Genomic DNA, 18,528 nt, shown 5'->3' with positions numbered 1-18,528 from the left:
TTATGTTGGCCACTTATTATTTTGGGAATGTTTTTTATTTAAAATAAAAGTTTGTAACTGCTCCATTTTCTTTTTTATTGACAAGGAATCTTGGCATATTCTCGTGCTGGGCATTTGTGCTGCCATTGTATAGAACGCCTCTCGGCATATTGAAGGTGTTAGATAGAAACAAATGTTCAATTATTTAAAAAATATAAATAACTATTGATATCATATTTGTTTATTAATAAATTATAAATAAATAATTGTTTGATAGAGGTATAAGTGTATTCATATGTACATATAAATACATGTATGACGTAGCAATTAAAATGACAATGAAATGTGTTAGATGAGAAACTAAATTAAACTATTTTGAAAATTATATAATTATGGAAAACTAAATTAAACTATCTTAAAAATTGTAAATAAGCATACATCCAAATAGTTATAATCAAATATATTGATTTTTAAGTTTATAATTAATTATTTCAAAATAGAATTAAAATATAATAATGTATTCATATATAAATATCAATATTTATAAATGTTTAAATGAGATATCAATGAATAAAATAAAATGGTAAATTTTTAATTTTTTATTAAGAAAATTTAACTTTAAAATTATTAACATAAAAATCAAAAAAAATATCATTTAAGTAAATAGATTAGTTTAAAATAATAAACAACTTATATTTATCCAACTTAAAGTTAATATATATTGTTACAAATTCAAAATTGGCATAGGGTTAATTAGACATCAAAAGTACTGTTAGTTATTTATCCTGTAGAGCAATCATGTCTGGCCTGATGCAAATATGTTGCACTATAGTCGGTGCTTGCATACTCATGAACTGATAACAAAACTTCTATGATCAACAATTACCACTTTCTTTGAAATTTGGGCACTCATTAAGTCGCTACCGGCAGATCGCATGGATTTTTTGATAGCAACTTAGCAAGTCACTGGAGAAAATTTCAATTCATGTGACATCATTGACAAAATCCCCCTTGTGCATCCTTTTCAACACTAACATTTCTGGGATAAAAACACGTGACCGCAAAATGGTCTTTTCTGGCACTTGACTTAGTTTTGATCGCCGCAATGATATTCTTTGATAGTCGCCAAGTCACTATGGGAAAAAACAATGCAACTTTCCATAGCGAGTACATGACAATTGAAGAATTTAACAAGATCCAACATCGAAACAAGAAAATTCAAAAGATTTAATCAACACTTCAAAACAGGTGAGAAGAGAAAAGATTTTCTATGCCAAGGCAAGACTTAAAAACAAGACCTAGGGTTTTACATGGATTTGAAAAGTATTAAGGAAAAATGACCAAGACTCAAAACACTAGGATCTTACCAAAGAACTCACAACTGATTTTTTTTCTTTAAGATGATCAAAGGAGAATTTATGTATAAAAAATCAGAATAACAGAGTGTAGATGGAATAGATTTTGTCAGTTATGTTTAATCAAACTACTAGAGATGTTCAAAATATTGGAAGTTTGCTGATAAAGGTGTGAGAACTGAAAGACTATGTTGAGCTCTAGTTATTTTGTTTTATGTGTGTAACACTATTACAGTCAAATTATCTTTGTTCCCTTCTTCTTTTCTCCTTTCCTATTTTTATTTAGCTTACATATCTTTTGTGTTAACATTAGGATCCAAAGGACTGAACAAGGAACCAAGGATTTTCCTTGATCGAATATTATTATAAAGCATGTGCTGAAAAGGCAATGAAGAACATGTTGTCTTCTAAATTTAAGCTAGATGATAAAGTTATAACAGTTAAATGGGCATCCCATCAAAGGACTTCTTCAATTGAAGAGGTAAATGACTGGAATTTGTGTTGTCTATTCAAGGTTTAGCATGTGTTTAAATTATCATAAGCTTGTAGTAGATCTACACTATTGCTTATGTTCACATGACTATCCTACACCATGTTGCAAGAATATTTTCTCTTGCCATAGTGTGTAGCGTTCAAATAAATGCCACATTCCTTTGTTTTATTAATTCTACTTGATGCCTTATTAATTCTAGTAGATTAATGCCATACTCAGACTAGTGTCATTGCCTAGCATATTCAGCTTGAAAATGTTTGTTTTAGTTGGAGCATTATTCCACTTATTTTCGTGATGTTAATATTCAATTGTATTTTTTTTATCTGACAGGGATACCCAGACAAGGGATGCTCTCAAAATATTTGTAACAAATGTAGAGTTTTGTAGCAAAGACATTTCTTTAACAAGGAAATTTCCTTCTAAAGATGAGATTAATATAAAAGTTGCTAAATTTTCTCTAAAGAAAAAGACAGAGGGTGCCTTGAGCATTTTCCAGCGCTCAAAAAATGTTGTTTTGGAGGTTGTTGATGCTGTTAGGCATGCTACAGGATGATCTCAAATTGAAGATGATATGAAAAGAACAAAAGCTTTAGCAGCATTGAGCAATCAAATGATTTGGATTGGATATGTAAATGAATTGCTTGTGCAGTGGGATTGCCAGGGTAATCGTATTCAGGAATTCATGCATTCATCTGTTGCTATTCAATGTTTGTGTGCTTTAGGAACAAGGATTTGGACTGGATATGTTGATGGGAGGGTGCATGTTATGGAACAAGATGGATGTCATGGAATGAGCAGCTTCTTGGTCAGGGTCTTGCATGGAATGATGAATTGGATCGTGTGCTAGGGAAACATGACTCCATTACTACAGGGTCTCCTATTATGTGAAAAAGAACATCAACTCATGCCACTCCTCTTGTCAGTGTCAACCATGAGGTTAGCATACATTTTTTTCTTTTTAAATCCTAGTTGTATTAGAATGTCATGATAAAATAGATTAGAGGATATTAATACATCAAATCATTTGCTATCCTTTATGCTATAAATTAGTATGAAGTCTCTTAATATGAATTGATCCATAGTTATACTTGAGAGAATGTTCATTGCAAAATAAGAGTTTTTCAACTTGATATTTTTAACATATACTTGATGTATGGGATGCACCATTAAGTTCTCCATTATACATGCTTTAGAAAAACTTCAAATGTACCTACTCTGCCTCTGCCTACAATTTTGTACTCTAGATTCTAAATCCTCAAAAACCACAATGTTCTTTTTAGACAACCCAACAAAAATCTTGAATCAGCAATAATTTATACTTCCTCTCAACTATACGAAGTATGTGCACCTTAGAATTTCTAGATTAGTAGCCACTGAATGAGGATAGACTATAGGAAATGACATGGTGATAATTCTAGGGGAGACCTCGAGTAGGTAAAAGAAGGAGACTAACCTTATTTTGTCCTGAACCTATAGCTTCTAGGTGTGAGCATGTTTAAAGCTTATTTGAGAGTATTCACACAAAGAAAACCTTTATCACCTTGCCTTTAACCAATATAACCTTGGTCCCCATTCGTAAAGGCAAGGAGTCCTCCTCATTATGCCATCAATTTGGATGGCATCCACCCATTTGCCTATTCACCTATCATAGGAGCACATAATGATATCATCTTCACTTGTAGTTATATGAAAACATTTAGTGTCCATACAGAGATATTGTTTGATCAGTACAATTATAAGTTTATCTATCTTCTTTGTTCCTCTGTACAGTTCCATGAGACAACTTCCCCACTGAAAAAAGCCAACTCCCTTTATTTTCTCATGCAACGGACTTGACATGACAAAAAACAAAACTAATGTCATAGACATATATAATCTCAATATTATAGTAAAAAGATGAATGAAAGCTATGCTAGAAGAGGAAGTGCTCACTTTGACTACTTTTGGAAGAAAGAGGAAGTAGAAGGGGAGACCTATTCCAGGCCTCAATAGTTATTAAAAAGAAATAGTTAATTCCAATTATAATGTGTTCACTTAGAAAATATAATGTCTCATTTCTACTATTCACAATATGATTTTGGCCTTAACCTATTTCCGCATGGTACTATAGACTAACCATGATATAGTTAATAATAGATAAACTAAATGAATATTATACACCATTATTCCTAGATCTTGGCAAAGCCAAACAAGCAAAGCAACTAAAATTTCATCTAAATTGATGATTTTCCACAAGGACAAAATTTACAAAGTTTTTGTTCTTGGTTGTTTACATAATTTAGAGTATCTGTTCCTTTTGGGCTAAATGTTTTATTGCTTATCAATTTAGAACTTTCTCCGCATTATGGTCATGTGTTTGTTATTAATAGATTTATCTTTATTCCATCTCCAAAGTATTTTTTGGGGTTAGTAGAGAGTATGAAATGAGTAATTTGCTTAAAACTATTGTTTGGATGTACTTGTAGAGAAAATGGTGTCCAACTCCTGGCTGTGAGTATTGTGTTGACTTTGTAATTGGAAGTTGGTGCTATGATATCACTTGCAAATTTTCAGACAACTTTAGCTATAATGTAATTTATGTTATATTGTGCTTAGTAATAGTTCTTCTGGCAAGTGCTTTTGTTTTCCAATAGATTGTTCTTGATTTTAATATATTGTATTGAAACTTAAATAGTTTAAAATTTTGACTAAAACCTCTTCAATGCTCTGAGGAAGCTCATCGTCTAGTTGATTGTGAGATAGTAGATTAACTAAGATCACATGGAAATTAAGCCTCTATAGTTTCTTTTCATCTAGAGACAATTCTAATACTTTGTGAACATTATGTTATGGTAGAAGAAAATAGCAAGGACACTCTTGGCATTATCTGCAAGGAGCCATGGGGAAAATTCAAAGCAATATGCTTCTCCAAGTAAAAATAAAGAAGCTCGTAAAAGAGATGAAGCTTCTTTCCAAGGAGCCAAAACACCTTCCACTCCACGTGAATCACACAACTTCTCAACATCAAGGTCTTCCACATACTAGTCAAATGAAACTAATCTCTCTAACCTTGTTGATATGGACTATGGTAAAGTGTATGATGGAATAGAGCAAATCTAGAGCACCACTATAACTTATAATATAAAGAGATGGTGATAGAAGTTAGTTGGAGGTCAGTTCCGACATTCCATCCATCCCTATTTGGGTACATGATAATAATTTTATTTGGTGGTTGTTGAGCAACATAATAGTTCTATTAACATTATATATCAAGTAAATAAATGGCTTGACATTACTTAAAATTTTCATGCTATCCATTTCTTTATATAATCAGAAGGTTTGAAATGAGGCAAAACGTTCACCATTAAATGGGGACAATCCCTGTGGAAATTAACTGAACTTAGTTGAATTGTGAAATTTAATAAGTCATGTTATATGTGTACCCCATATGTTAAAAATATGAAAATAATTATTTTCATCATATGTTTTATCTTTTGGTGGGCCCTGTCAGCCATGGACTATCTTCATACAATATATATGATTTGTCTCAATCGTATAAATAATTATACATTCTTCATATTAGTTATTGTTAGTGTTTTTTAGGCATTCTATAAAACAGTTCACATGGCTTGCCTATGATATGACATTTTGCATGCATCTTGCACTCTCCCTTATTCGGATGATGATGGATTATGTAGAGTGATTTGAAACCATAATGCTAAAAACACACAATCAAATCCAAAATGAACTTGCACTACAAATGGATTGTGGAAATCTGATATTGGTAAAATTGCATGCATGTCTCCTAGGACAATCACAACTTAAACATATATTTGTCCTTGTAGACATGCATGCAAAATTAACAATATTAGATTTCCACAATCCATTTGTAGTTCAAGTTCATTTTGGATTTGATTGTATGTATTTTCTAGAATCATGGTTTCAAATCACTCTACATAATCCATCATCAATCGGATGAGAGAGTGTAGAATGCATGCAAAATGTCATATCATAGGCAAGGCATGTGAACTATCTTATAGAATGACTAAAAAAGTTTACACCTAGTTGTTGGTGGAAATTTCTGCCTTCATTGGTTGAAATTTGCACCAACGCCTGGGTTTTTTCTACCTTCATTGGTGGAAATTTCCAACAATGCCTAAATTTTTTCCCACCTTCATTGGACAAAATTTCCACCAATGCCTATATCTTTTTCTACCATTGTTGGTCAAAATTTCCACCTTCATTGGTCGAAATTTCCACCAACGTCTAAATTTTTTTCTACCTTTGTTGGTTGAAATTTCCACCAATGCCTGATTATTTTTCTACCTTTGTTAGTTGAAATTTCCACCTTCATTGGTTGAAATTTCCACCAACACTTAAATTTTTTCTACCTTTGTTGGTCAAATTTTTGACCAATTCTTGGTTGAACTTGCACAAATGCTCTAAAATGTTTTCAAACAATAGATTGGTCAAAATTTTGACCAACCAGCAAATTGGTCAAAATTTTTACCAAAAAAATAGAGACCAATGTGTTGGTTGAGTTTGGTAAAAATTTGGTCAAAAATTGCGTCAAAAATTTAACCAATAAAGGTCAAAAAATGATCCCAAATGTACTAGTGTCCCTAGCTAACAGGGAGTGTTAATGATTGTGGGTTCCAGTGGATTATTCCACATCAATGAAATCAAATATTTGAATGTCCTATCAACCTTAAACATTTGATATCTATCCTATACTATTATTATCATGGAATATTTGTATAATTATTAACTGTGTGTGTGTGTGTGTGTGTGTGTGTGTGTGTGTGTAGAAAGATGCCTTATCATTCTACTGCACAAAATTAAAATAAAGATTCTGTGATAATGTAAATTTAATCTGCAATTTAAAACCAATTTTTCAAATGTACTATGTTTTTCTAAAAATAGAATTGTTTATTCAACTTTCAAACCCTAGCAAAATCAATTGCTACATTATTTTCATGATAAGGAAATGAGAAAAATGTTGATTTTTAATGTAGAAGACCCAAAACATAAAATATCAATACTTTTATAAATGAAACACTTTAATAAACAAAATTTATGTTTGAGGAGTCATCCTTGCCTATTGTAGAAATCATAAATAAACTAGCAAGTTTGCACTGGGAAAAGGTGCAAGGGGTATGTCGATAGGTCATAGAAGTGAAAGTAGCATTTAGCAAAATATTATATTTTGTAAGTGTTGCTTGTTCCATTTCAATTAATTCCAACACATTAGAAATGGTGTATATTTAAACTCATATATAAGAGGCACAAAAGGAAGAAATTAGGAAGCAAAAGTTACTTTTTGACCAACAACGAATGGAAATTAACTTGAATCTTGCATAAAGAAATAATAGTATTTTCCATTTTCATTTTGTTTGAATAGTTACAAACTAAATGCATTTTAGTTTTCCACATTCCACCATTAGTATCCACGAAGAACAGAAATGAGATATAGAACATAAAAGAGATGAAATAAATCAAATTGTGGGAGCAAGGAACATACATCTTACATAGCCCAAGTTAACATTCTAAAACAACAAACAACACAAAAATAATTGAGTGTATAAATAAACAAAGATGACAAACCTTAATATTCCTCTTTCGAATGACATATTGTATATATCCAACTCAATTCTTGAAGCAGAGGAAATATAGTTGCAAACAAAGAATATTTTGGTGATTGAAATGTGAATTGTATTTGTAGTCTAAAAAAGTTGTCCTAATTGAAAAAATAACCTAATTATGTTGAATTTAATGTAAATGTTAATTTGAAGGTTTGTAAAATTGAATGAAGTTATTATAGTGTCATTATACAGTAAACTTTTACTACAAAAATTAGTATTTTAGAGAGCATTATCTAATCATGATGAATTTAAATTACAGTAGTGTAATAAGATGTTAAGCTAGTAGATTAATCAAGAAAAATGTAGCAATGAAATGTTTGAAACACAATAATTCATCTGCTTTCTTCATCTTGACCACTAGATTGAACCTATAGAAAATGTAAAATTAAAAAGTGTTAGAAGTTGAAATATGCTAAAGGTAAATGAAGTAATGATATGAACCATAAAACTATCAAAGTTGTTGTGTGGTACACATTAAATACATGAGTACCATGTGAGAGAAACTATTGGAGAGGCTCTTCTTTCTTTCTAATAATGTTATACAAATTCTTTTTCATTTTGACATAGTGTTGGAGAGAGAAGGCATGGTTAATGTGAAGGCATTGTAGGGACATGACTATGGAGACCATTATAAAGGTAAGGCCCCACCTTTCAATTTTACCTATATCAATGTTTCCCAAAAATGCTCCATCATCTTATATACCTCTTACTTCGCATCTCTTTGATTATCCTATGAATAAAATTGTGGATAATAATGGAGCCATAATGCACATTAAATAAGCTTCAATTTGAATTGTAAAATTGTTATGTTGTATCGATGTGAATTTTTCCTATTTGTAAGTTATTTTATTCTAGACTTATATGCAATCTTATTCAAAGTGTAAAAAATAAATTGTACTATATAAATTTGGTCATACTCAATAAAATTTCATTTTGTTAGATATTTCAACTTACAAGATTATAAATTTTATTTTTCGTAAAGATTCTTAACAATTGTATACTATATATTCTAGAGTCCTTGAGGAATTGAAGTAAAAATACCATTTTGACATATAACATTTAAAGTTGGTAAAATCATATGTTAAGAATTAAAAATAAAATAAAATTGATAAGTATGAGCTAGTTATACTTCTTTTAGATTCAAATTATATGATGTTGTACAAAATAAAATACACAATCTTATAAATTTTGTATCTAAATACACTCTAAAAAATTTGAAATATAAATGAATTGTATAAACCAAAATACACAATCTTATAAGTTTAGTATCTAAATACACTCCAGTCTCCTTAAAATTTTGAAACATAAATGAAATGATTCAACAAAGTTAAATGTTAAAATTATCAAACATTCTTCCAACTTTTTTCAAAATGTTTTTGTTATAATGTACAATAATGGAGTGCATTTCATGAAAGATAAATTAAATTGATTTATTTATAATTATCAATATAAATTATATTAAAAAGATGGTGCAATGTGGAAATTTATTTGGGTTTTTTATTTAAAAAAGGAGAATCTAACTAACTACTGTGCAAAGTGAATTTAATGTTAAAATATTTGAGAGTGCATTATAGCAGTGCACTTATTTCATAACAAGAGCTTTGTGTGAGCTTGAGTCCCTACCTTGTGCAAGGGTACTTGTAAGATTAAAAACAATGTAAAAGGTAATATTATTTTTTAGATATCAAAAGTATAAAATTCTATATGGATTTGTAACTGTTATTTTTTATATTTTTTATTTTTCTATTGTGAATGATGTCCCAAAATTTAGTTTGATAAGAATGGTGGTACTTGACGTTGTTGGATATAGATTGATATATAAGTAATTTAAATTTCTTAGGCTAGCCTAGTTGTCATCTAATCTTAGGAAACTTTATACTTCATTTGATTAAATTTAATCTACTCATATCTTATATTTGTAAATTAAAAAAATTAAAAAATCAATTAAAAGTACCAAAATATAAAGTGGTTGCTCTCTCTAATCTATAGCTACTAGAGGTGAACATAAGTTTAAGATAATTTTTATAAAACCTTCAAAATATTTTAATGTAATTTATGAGTCCTTATCAATATGTCTATTTATATATAAAATTCTAAATAATATATTTATAAAATTAATTTTAAGGTATTAAAATGGCTTGTTAAAGTTTACTTAAGAATTTTTTAAATAAGCAAATAAATTATATAATTAACAGAGTATTAGGAAAAATATAGAAAAAAAAAAAAAAAAAAAATCCCTTTCACACTAAGAATATTTATGCGAGTATTCTTTTATTAATTTAATGTTGTTGTTTGGAATTTGGGGTAGTTATTTATTATTAGAGCTTCATCTTACATTTTATAAATCAATGTGTTATTTTTTGCACTTATTTGTTTACTTAAGTGAATAGAAAAAAAATAAAGAATATACAAATTTAATTGTATTAGTATTAAAAATTTATATTGCCCTCTATTTAATATTTCATGTACTTTTTTATGTTTGATTTTGAATTTGAATGAGTAACATTGTAATATTAGAATTTTTAAAATGTGAGTTATAATACAATTTGAAATATGAATAATTAATAAAAATAAATATTTAAAAAAATTGGAAAATAATATGGATATAAATATAAAATAATTACAAATTCTAAAAATTGTTTTACGAAATATAATATAATATAAATTAATAATATTTAAATATTATTTTATCAGTTAACAATTATTTGTGCATGACATTTTCCACTGACCTGAGATTAACAACTATAAAACCCAACCTTTTTTTTTTTTTTTCTTTTTGTTAAGAAAAAATGTACAAATTTGACCCTGAGGTAGTCTCGAACCCTGGACCTCTATTTCTCCATGCAACTCACACGGGGAACTTTTGGGGGTTTCCATGGTAGGATTGTGAAGAAGCTCTTGGAGGTGGTACCTATTGAATAAATAGCTCATCTCTAGTTTTAGTGTACTGAGTACAGAGTTCCAATTTATAACTTCTATTATAATTTCAAAAAATTCTAATGATCTTTTGATAGTGGAGAGTTGTCCCATTAATATTGATTGAGGACCCACTCAATAGTTGGTGTCTGGAAGGATGGGAAATGGGCACTGCTAGCAGGTGCAAATATATGATGATTTAGCGAGTGCAATAGTGTTGACTTAATTTAAGAGGCATACTTTTTTGGATATATTACTGAATAAATAGAAATCCATGTGGACATCTATTAAATTCCCATTTGGTAAGATATGCATTTTTATTTGATGTATAAATATTTCCTAAACTTTTTAATACTTCAATTCAAAATAGGATGAAAAATGGTTTCATTTTTTAATTTTTTTTTTCTAATTTATATTCAGCTTCACCCACTGATATATGTTAATATCTCATTCCAAAGCTCTCATTCTATCGTAGCAGGGTATTGACAAATGTTAAAAAATTTGCACTATTTGTGTCATTACATTTGCTTAAAAATTTGGAGACCTTTCCATAAAACAACATGTCTATGCTTTGAAGCTTTCACATTGGGTTCATTACTTTTGCAGAAGTTGTGACATCTAATTGAGGCATTCCATCAAACAATTCACAATGTCATCATCTATGGTTCCACAATTTTGTATTATTTGAAATTTGGATCAACCGCAATGACCCCATTTCGAATTTTGGATTGACTGGTATCAATTTTATTTCTCTGGAGGTGGTAAACTATTTGAATAAACTTGTAACGAGGATATTTTTTATTCATGGTATCTCCCAATGCTACATTATAGGCATTATGTCAAACAATTGGGGTGTGTCGTGTATTCTAAAGCCTTCCATTAAACAATTTGGACTCGTTCTTTAGGATTTCACATATGTAATCATATCAATCAATCCATTTTCGGCAAATCTTGTTGTCAATGCATTTCATGAGATGAAATCCCTTTGATTTGTTCAGCCATATCTTTCATAAGTTTCTAAAACACATGTAGTTGAAATTTTCTAAAGTCTTTTTAAGAATTCAATGTGCAAATCCAAAAATCATTAGTCTATGGAGTCACATTTGTTAATGATATTTTGTCAAACAATTCATATGCCAAGTCGACACCCCATCATCTGACTACAAATTGGCCAGGGTATTATCTAGCTAATGTTAACTCTCTGGAACTGACTACCTGATCATTTTGGTGATGTGGAAAAATCAATAAAGAATTCTACTAGTAATTATTCTTAAATGCAAGAGTAGATCACAATGGAAAATGGGGAATAAAAAATAAACTTGGATAAGAAATTTTTATACATTAGGTGACACAACAACAATTATTAAGAAGGTAGGTGTCTATAGCATATGTGTGTGGAATATCACATTAGGCTTTCTTAATTTTGTCTCTATATGATATATGTGCTCATATTTTATTGTAATCGTGATTTTTTTCAATTTTTATATATAATTAATTTTATTAAACATATCATCTATTATGAAAAAAGAAAAAGATGAAATTCTCAATATATATTAAAAAAGGAATTGAAAAATATGATTTGGACAACTAAAATGAATAATTGCATTTTTGAAATGTTATAACTATCTTTAAGAGCTAACTATTATTATAAGTGAAAAAAATTCACTCTAAGAATGTTAAATTTTATTTCATTAACTCTATAATAATTAAAATAATGAGACGTATAAGAAAATTAATATTCCTTCATTTAAAAAGATAACTTTTAGATAAATATTTTTTATAAATTATTATTATTTAGAAAGTCTGGAAGAAAAAATATTGAATAAATAAATATAACCATTAATAATTGAAGTTTGAACTAAGTTAGGAAAAAATTCAATAAATAAATATAATCATTAATCATTGAATTTTGAACTATTTTTTTTTAATAGATATATCTATATAAAAAAGGAAATTTAATTTATATAAATACAAATCATTTTACAAATTAATATTCTAAAATTAATTATATTTTTGAAAGAATGATTTTTGTTGTTTGTCATTTCTTAGCTCCAGTCGGTCCTAGAATTGATTTGTCAACTGTGAGTGTATTGAGAATTCACTAGTGGCCATACAATCCAATCTTTTACCTTGAGGCTCCTCTTTATAAAGAGGAAGAACATCATTTTGATTCCCACATATACAACATTTAGTTTAGAACTCCAAAGAATTGCACTCCTAAAACTTGTTGGGGAATCAACAAGTTATATCATACAACAACATTGTACAATCAAATTTGTGACACTTAATTTTGTTGCATACAATGCTCTTTCAAATATTATACATGCTTGTAAAATAAGAATTAAGAAAACTATTTACCATCTACTATTTTTTCAAGTAAACAAAGATTTATCTTCATTTGTGTTGAAACTAAATTTCTTATCCTAGCTTAATCTATTTAAAAATTCAATTAAATACATACGACCACATCCCTTGAACCTTCTATTGGTGGAAGTGCTAATCACTAGTCCACAATACAAGATTAATTTTGGAAATAATTAATGCATTCTCCCCAAAAGATGAATGATAGTGTTGAATATCACATAAAGATAAATGACAGCTTCCTGTAATATGTGCAAAAATATTTGAATTAAAAAGAAAGTGACAAGAAACAAAACATAGATTTTTCATTATTAAAATTTTGAAAGGGGATGATACTAGAGAGTAATAGATGCTTCCAATCCCTTTACAGGTGGTCAATTATCGGCGATGTTTGTCCAATGGTTCGGTTCACAATCAGTGGGGACTTTGGAGATGGCCAGGCCAAGGACTGGAGGCGAGAAAGGCTCCACACCCACTACTCGGCCACATGTATTTTTAGTTAGTAAAATGACTTTGGAGGGAGCTCCAACAAACTGAGCATGAAAACAATGGCCCAAAAATAATAACATAGAAGATCAAGCAACTACATCTATTGATAAATAAACAACTAGAAATCCTTTCTATACAATCACAAACAAAGTCATTCGAGAACAAAGACAACACATTTGGGATAAGGGAAATGAGGAGGAAGAAGCAAGAAATCTAGTGCCTTACTTTAATGGACTATTAGGGAGCGTGAAATGTCTGAAACAACTAGTGTTAAGTGAGAGAAGACAATTTTGGTGAGATTCAGCATGTTCATCTTAGATTTAATCCTCGTCATTCTTTAAGATGAAAGTTTGGCCACCTTCTACAGTACATAATGTGGTGGTTCCCCTGAGACTAACTTTGGTTCCTAAAATCTCAATCAGCTGAAGCAATGCCTTCAATGCATATAAATAAATCTAAGTTCTTCTCAAGAAGCTTCTAGACCACATACCAAAAAATTCTAGAGAAGGGAAAAAGAAAAATTGTCATTTTTTTGAAGGGCTAAGGCAAATCATCAGAACGCACAATTCATGCTCATTTAGAGATCCGTAGCCATATAAATCTCCTTCCTGCACCATCGCTTCTATTTTCAAATTTGTCAAAGATTCCACCCTTGAAATTGCAAATTTTTTCCTCAAATTTTCAACGGTAATCAAGCCCCGTTGCGGATCCACCAATAGATGAAACCCTTTACATAGTTTCCCCTAATTGCAGTCGGTCACACCCACTATTTAATTTTTATGTTTTTTTTCCAATTGATAAAGTTAAAAAAGGAATGTTTTGGAGAGATCTGAATTTCTATTATTTTTCTAAATTTAAAAAATAGTTAAACCCTTGGGAAAAAAGACTCATCCAATTAGATAAAAGAAATTAACACATAAAAATTGATTTTGAAAATAGATCCTTTTAAACATTAGAGATTTGAAATGTTTTTAGATTATATATTAATCGACTAAGTGCCACTGGGATCATTAGTTCCTTGGGACTAACAATGCAACTCATTCAATGTTGTTAAAAAACCCTTCCCCTCACTACCCAATTTACTTTGTAAAAAACATAACGATGTTATGCAAAATAATGTAGGAAAATTTTAGGAGATGTTGAATTGTATTCTTGTATACTTCAATTGACATAAATTTTCAAGATCACAACTTTTCATAAAACTGACATGCCCAATTTATCTCCAAGCAGAAGTTGCGACAAGAAAATCAGTTTAAGAGAAACAAAGAGAAGAAGAGGAAGAGTGTTTATGGACTATGCCAAGCCTATAGCTACGCAGCAATCTTCACTGCCATTTACTGTTGTCCCTATGTGATTCTAAACCTGATCATTCTCGCCTTTCTAAAAATCCCCTGCAGCTTTCAGACTAGGGATTCCCAATTTGTGAAGAAGGCTCAGATTGATAGAAATTCCAATCATAAGGATTGAGATGGTGATCATGCCGATGACGATGAAATGAGGGAAAAGAGGAATTATTACACGCGGCCTAGAGCTATGCAATAAATGATCCCAGCCCATACTTTCCAACAATGGTTATTGTCATAATTAATACAACCTCACCTCTTTGAAAATTTTCTTCTCTTTTTTACAATTAGAAAATAAAATCATCCCTAGCAAAAATCTTCTTAACCAATAGAAAATTATAATTTAAATCAGAAAAAAGTTTTTAAAAATATTTCATATTTAAACTTTGGGATATGACAATTATCTTGACTTTAATTAATTAATTAGGTGCCACCATTGAAAACATTATAAGGAAAAGTCACACTGAACAGCACAAACAAGTAACCCCTTGAGGAAAAATAAAATTCAAATGATGGGGCGAAAGAAAAGTAAATGACAATATGAAAACTTGAAAAATACATTATTTGCTAAATCTTGTTGACAAATATAGCAACTAAATGGATAGTAATGCATAGAGTAAGAATTTCATATTATATGCAAAAATGAAATAAAGATATGATAGTCAGGCCTAAAGCCTTTATAAAGAGGCAACTTTTCTAGAGAGAATTTGAAAGCATTATTCTAACAATGTATAGAGATAACAGAGATTGCAAGCATCCATGAAAGGAAATTAAAAAAGCATATGAAATTCTCTAGTTAAAGTGGTTAGAACCTGAAACCATTTTGAAGCAGGCTCTACAGATGGAGAATGTGAATGTCATAACATTGATAATGAGTCCATAATAAATAGGAAACAACCAAAAACAAAATGGTTGACTACATTAGTTGTCAATTATGGGAAACAACCAAAAAATAGGAAATGTGTTCACACCAGAAATACATTTAAATCATTTAAGTGATTTAATGGACAAAAAGTTCTGCAATAAACCATTTAGGAATGTAAGAAATTCATTATCTGAAGGAATTCCAGCTTTCAGAAATTTAGTAGAATTTTTTCTTATTTTGAATTTAAAAAAACTTAAACTCCTAGCTAAAATTGGTATAGGCAATAGAAAAATAGGAATTAATGTAAAAACTATATTTTTGGGAGTGATTAATTAGAATGAAGTAGGAACGTTAGCTCCTTGCATGGACTAATAAGACAAACAAATATTGACAGTATAGTCAAACTAGCTAATATATAGTCTATATGTAAAATATGCTGAGATGCATCGAGGCGTTGAATTTTTATAATGGATATTAAAAGTGAATAATGAAAAAATTCAACGCCTGGATGCATCTCGACATATTTTGCATATAGAGTATATTTTAGCTAGTAGTAGTCGTGGCTTGCATAACACATTGAATAATTAATTTGATTACGTTTAAAATATAACTTTACAATTTATATCGTCATTAGGTTTAGTATTAGGATTAATATTACTATATATTTATTATTATAATAATTAGGGATAAGGTTTAGTGTTAATGTGTTTACAAGTGGAAATATGCTTAGTGTTAGTACTAAAGTTAGGGATAGGTTAGGGTCAAGGCCTAGATTTATATTATGATTATAAAAATGTACTCAAGTTAGAAATATAGTTTTGATCATGATACTATTTACAATTACAATTTAATGTTAAGGTTTATCGTTAGGGTTAGATTTACGTTGAGGTTGGATTTATGATTAGGGTCATAATTTATTTTTATGGTTACGATTGCATTCAGCCTTTAAATCAAAGTTGAGGTTACGGTAGGGATTAAGGTTAGAATTATGATTAGGGAAATTGTATAGATAGGATGGAGAATATTATTAATATTTTTATGATACAATAATACTTATTATAGGCCAAATAGTTAAGATTAGGATTTCCTGTTAATGTTAGAATTCAGATGTTGGACAATTTTTAGATTTATATTATGTTTAGGATTATGCATATAATTAGGACTTGCTTTGAGAGACATTTAGATTTTTGGTTTTTTTTGGTATATACATTGTAAATAATATTTCATGTATATTTTCCACATACATTTAAAGATAACATTTAATGTTATCCATTTTAGAATTATATTAATGATACATATTATATAAAGCTATACAAACAAAAATTGTCAGGTTAATATTATTAGGATTAGTGTTAATATAAGACTTCAGATATTGCACAATCTTAAGATTTATATTATGTTTAGGATTATGAATATAATTAGGAGTTGCTTCGAGAGACATTATGATTTTTGTTTCTTTTTGGTATATACATTGTATATAATATTTCATCTATATTTTCCACATACATTTAAAGATAACATTTAATGTTATCCATTTTAGAATTGTGTTAATGGTACATATTATATAAAGCTATACAAACAACAATGGTTTGGTTTAGGATTTATACATGATGGTTAGGATTATGCATAGAATTATGATTTATTACAAATAAATTTAATGTTTGATTTATTTGTGTTACCACATATTTTTCACTTCCATATAAAGCAATATTTTGATACCAAACATATTAGAAAGTCATGCATAAATACTTATGAAAGTATAGCCTACAAATCTTTCGAATGTAGCATAATGAAAGTATGCTATGCACATCACGTGAAGAATTTAAAAAACTCAATTTCCTTGCATTCTAAAATAAGTTAAAAAGGAATATGGAAGACATTTATAAAACCACATATATATAAAAATAAATTGTTGATTGTCAAACTTACATAAATCAAAGAGAAAAGAGATGTTCTAGTACAATAATATTTAATAAGCAATAAGTACCAAAGGTCAAAGAAGTAATAAGTAAATGTAAAGAACTTTTTCATAATGATGTAAGTATATGACATAATCTTCAGTGATCAAATTGGTATTACGACCTTTATTTGTGCAATGATCACAGTGAACTTCTTTCATCATTCATGGAAATGCATCTACATAAGGAGATGCCTCACGAACCCTTTTCGCAACATCCACCATTTTCCATATTTATAGCTCATCAAGATCATCAATCATTAAGGCCATGTGTTCAAGAGTTTTCACGATACCTTTGTAGTACTCTATAACCAATCTTACACAGTTGTCAATATCAAATTCAAAATAAGCATTAGAATTTACGGAGCCATTTGGGCTTCCAATAATGATTTATGATTTTTTTTTTGAAGCATCCATTGTTTTAATTCTTTACTACAAAAAAACTAAAAATAAAAAATATGAGTATTTCAAAATTATGAGTGTAAAATTATCCATAATTTGTAAAAGTAAGAGTTAGAATAAATAATGTTTAGGACTACATTTTGTGTTAGAAATATTAAAAATACATAGAATAAGAGATTAATACTTTTACAACGTGAATTGTGACAAAAATAACTTGAGATAGCAAACCAAATATAAAATTATAAGGACGTGATGCTATTTTCTCACCAATTTCTAAATCTTTCTTTAGTCTAGATCCTTGTAAATTCAATGGCCATGGTTCATTATACCTATATTTCATTAACATATTTTTATTGGTAAATACAATGATACGTTAAAGGAGAAGAATATTAACATTTCGAATGAACAAAATTTGGTAGGAAGTGTTTACGTACAAACTAATTTCCCTCTCTTTTTGCACAAACATACACCTTCTTTACACATTATGTGTCTTTGTACAATATTTACAATCTCGTTGTAGTTCGTGTTGAAATCACTTTTGACCAATTGTCTCATGTTTTTCAAACATGGGTGTAGACTAAAATTTTGATATGCCTAAAACATAAATTTAAATATTTAATATCATATATGTTCTTATCTAAAGTTACCACAATAAAGAATGTTTAATTTTATAACTTTCTATAATCATATCTGTATATTCCAGAGGTGTGTATCTCGTCAAGGGTTACATGCATGAACCAAATCATG

The sequence above is a fragment of the Cupressus sempervirens genome, chromosome 11 (genome assembly GCF_028749045.1).
Source record: "Cupressus sempervirens isolate cs-2001-9-10 chromosome 11, ASM2874904v1, whole genome shotgun sequence".
Lineage (NCBI taxonomy): Eukaryota > Viridiplantae > Streptophyta > Pinopsida > Cupressales > Cupressaceae > Cupressus > Cupressus sempervirens.
The sequence above is the reverse complement of the archived record's forward strand: the minus strand, read 5'-3'. Positions refer to the sequence as shown.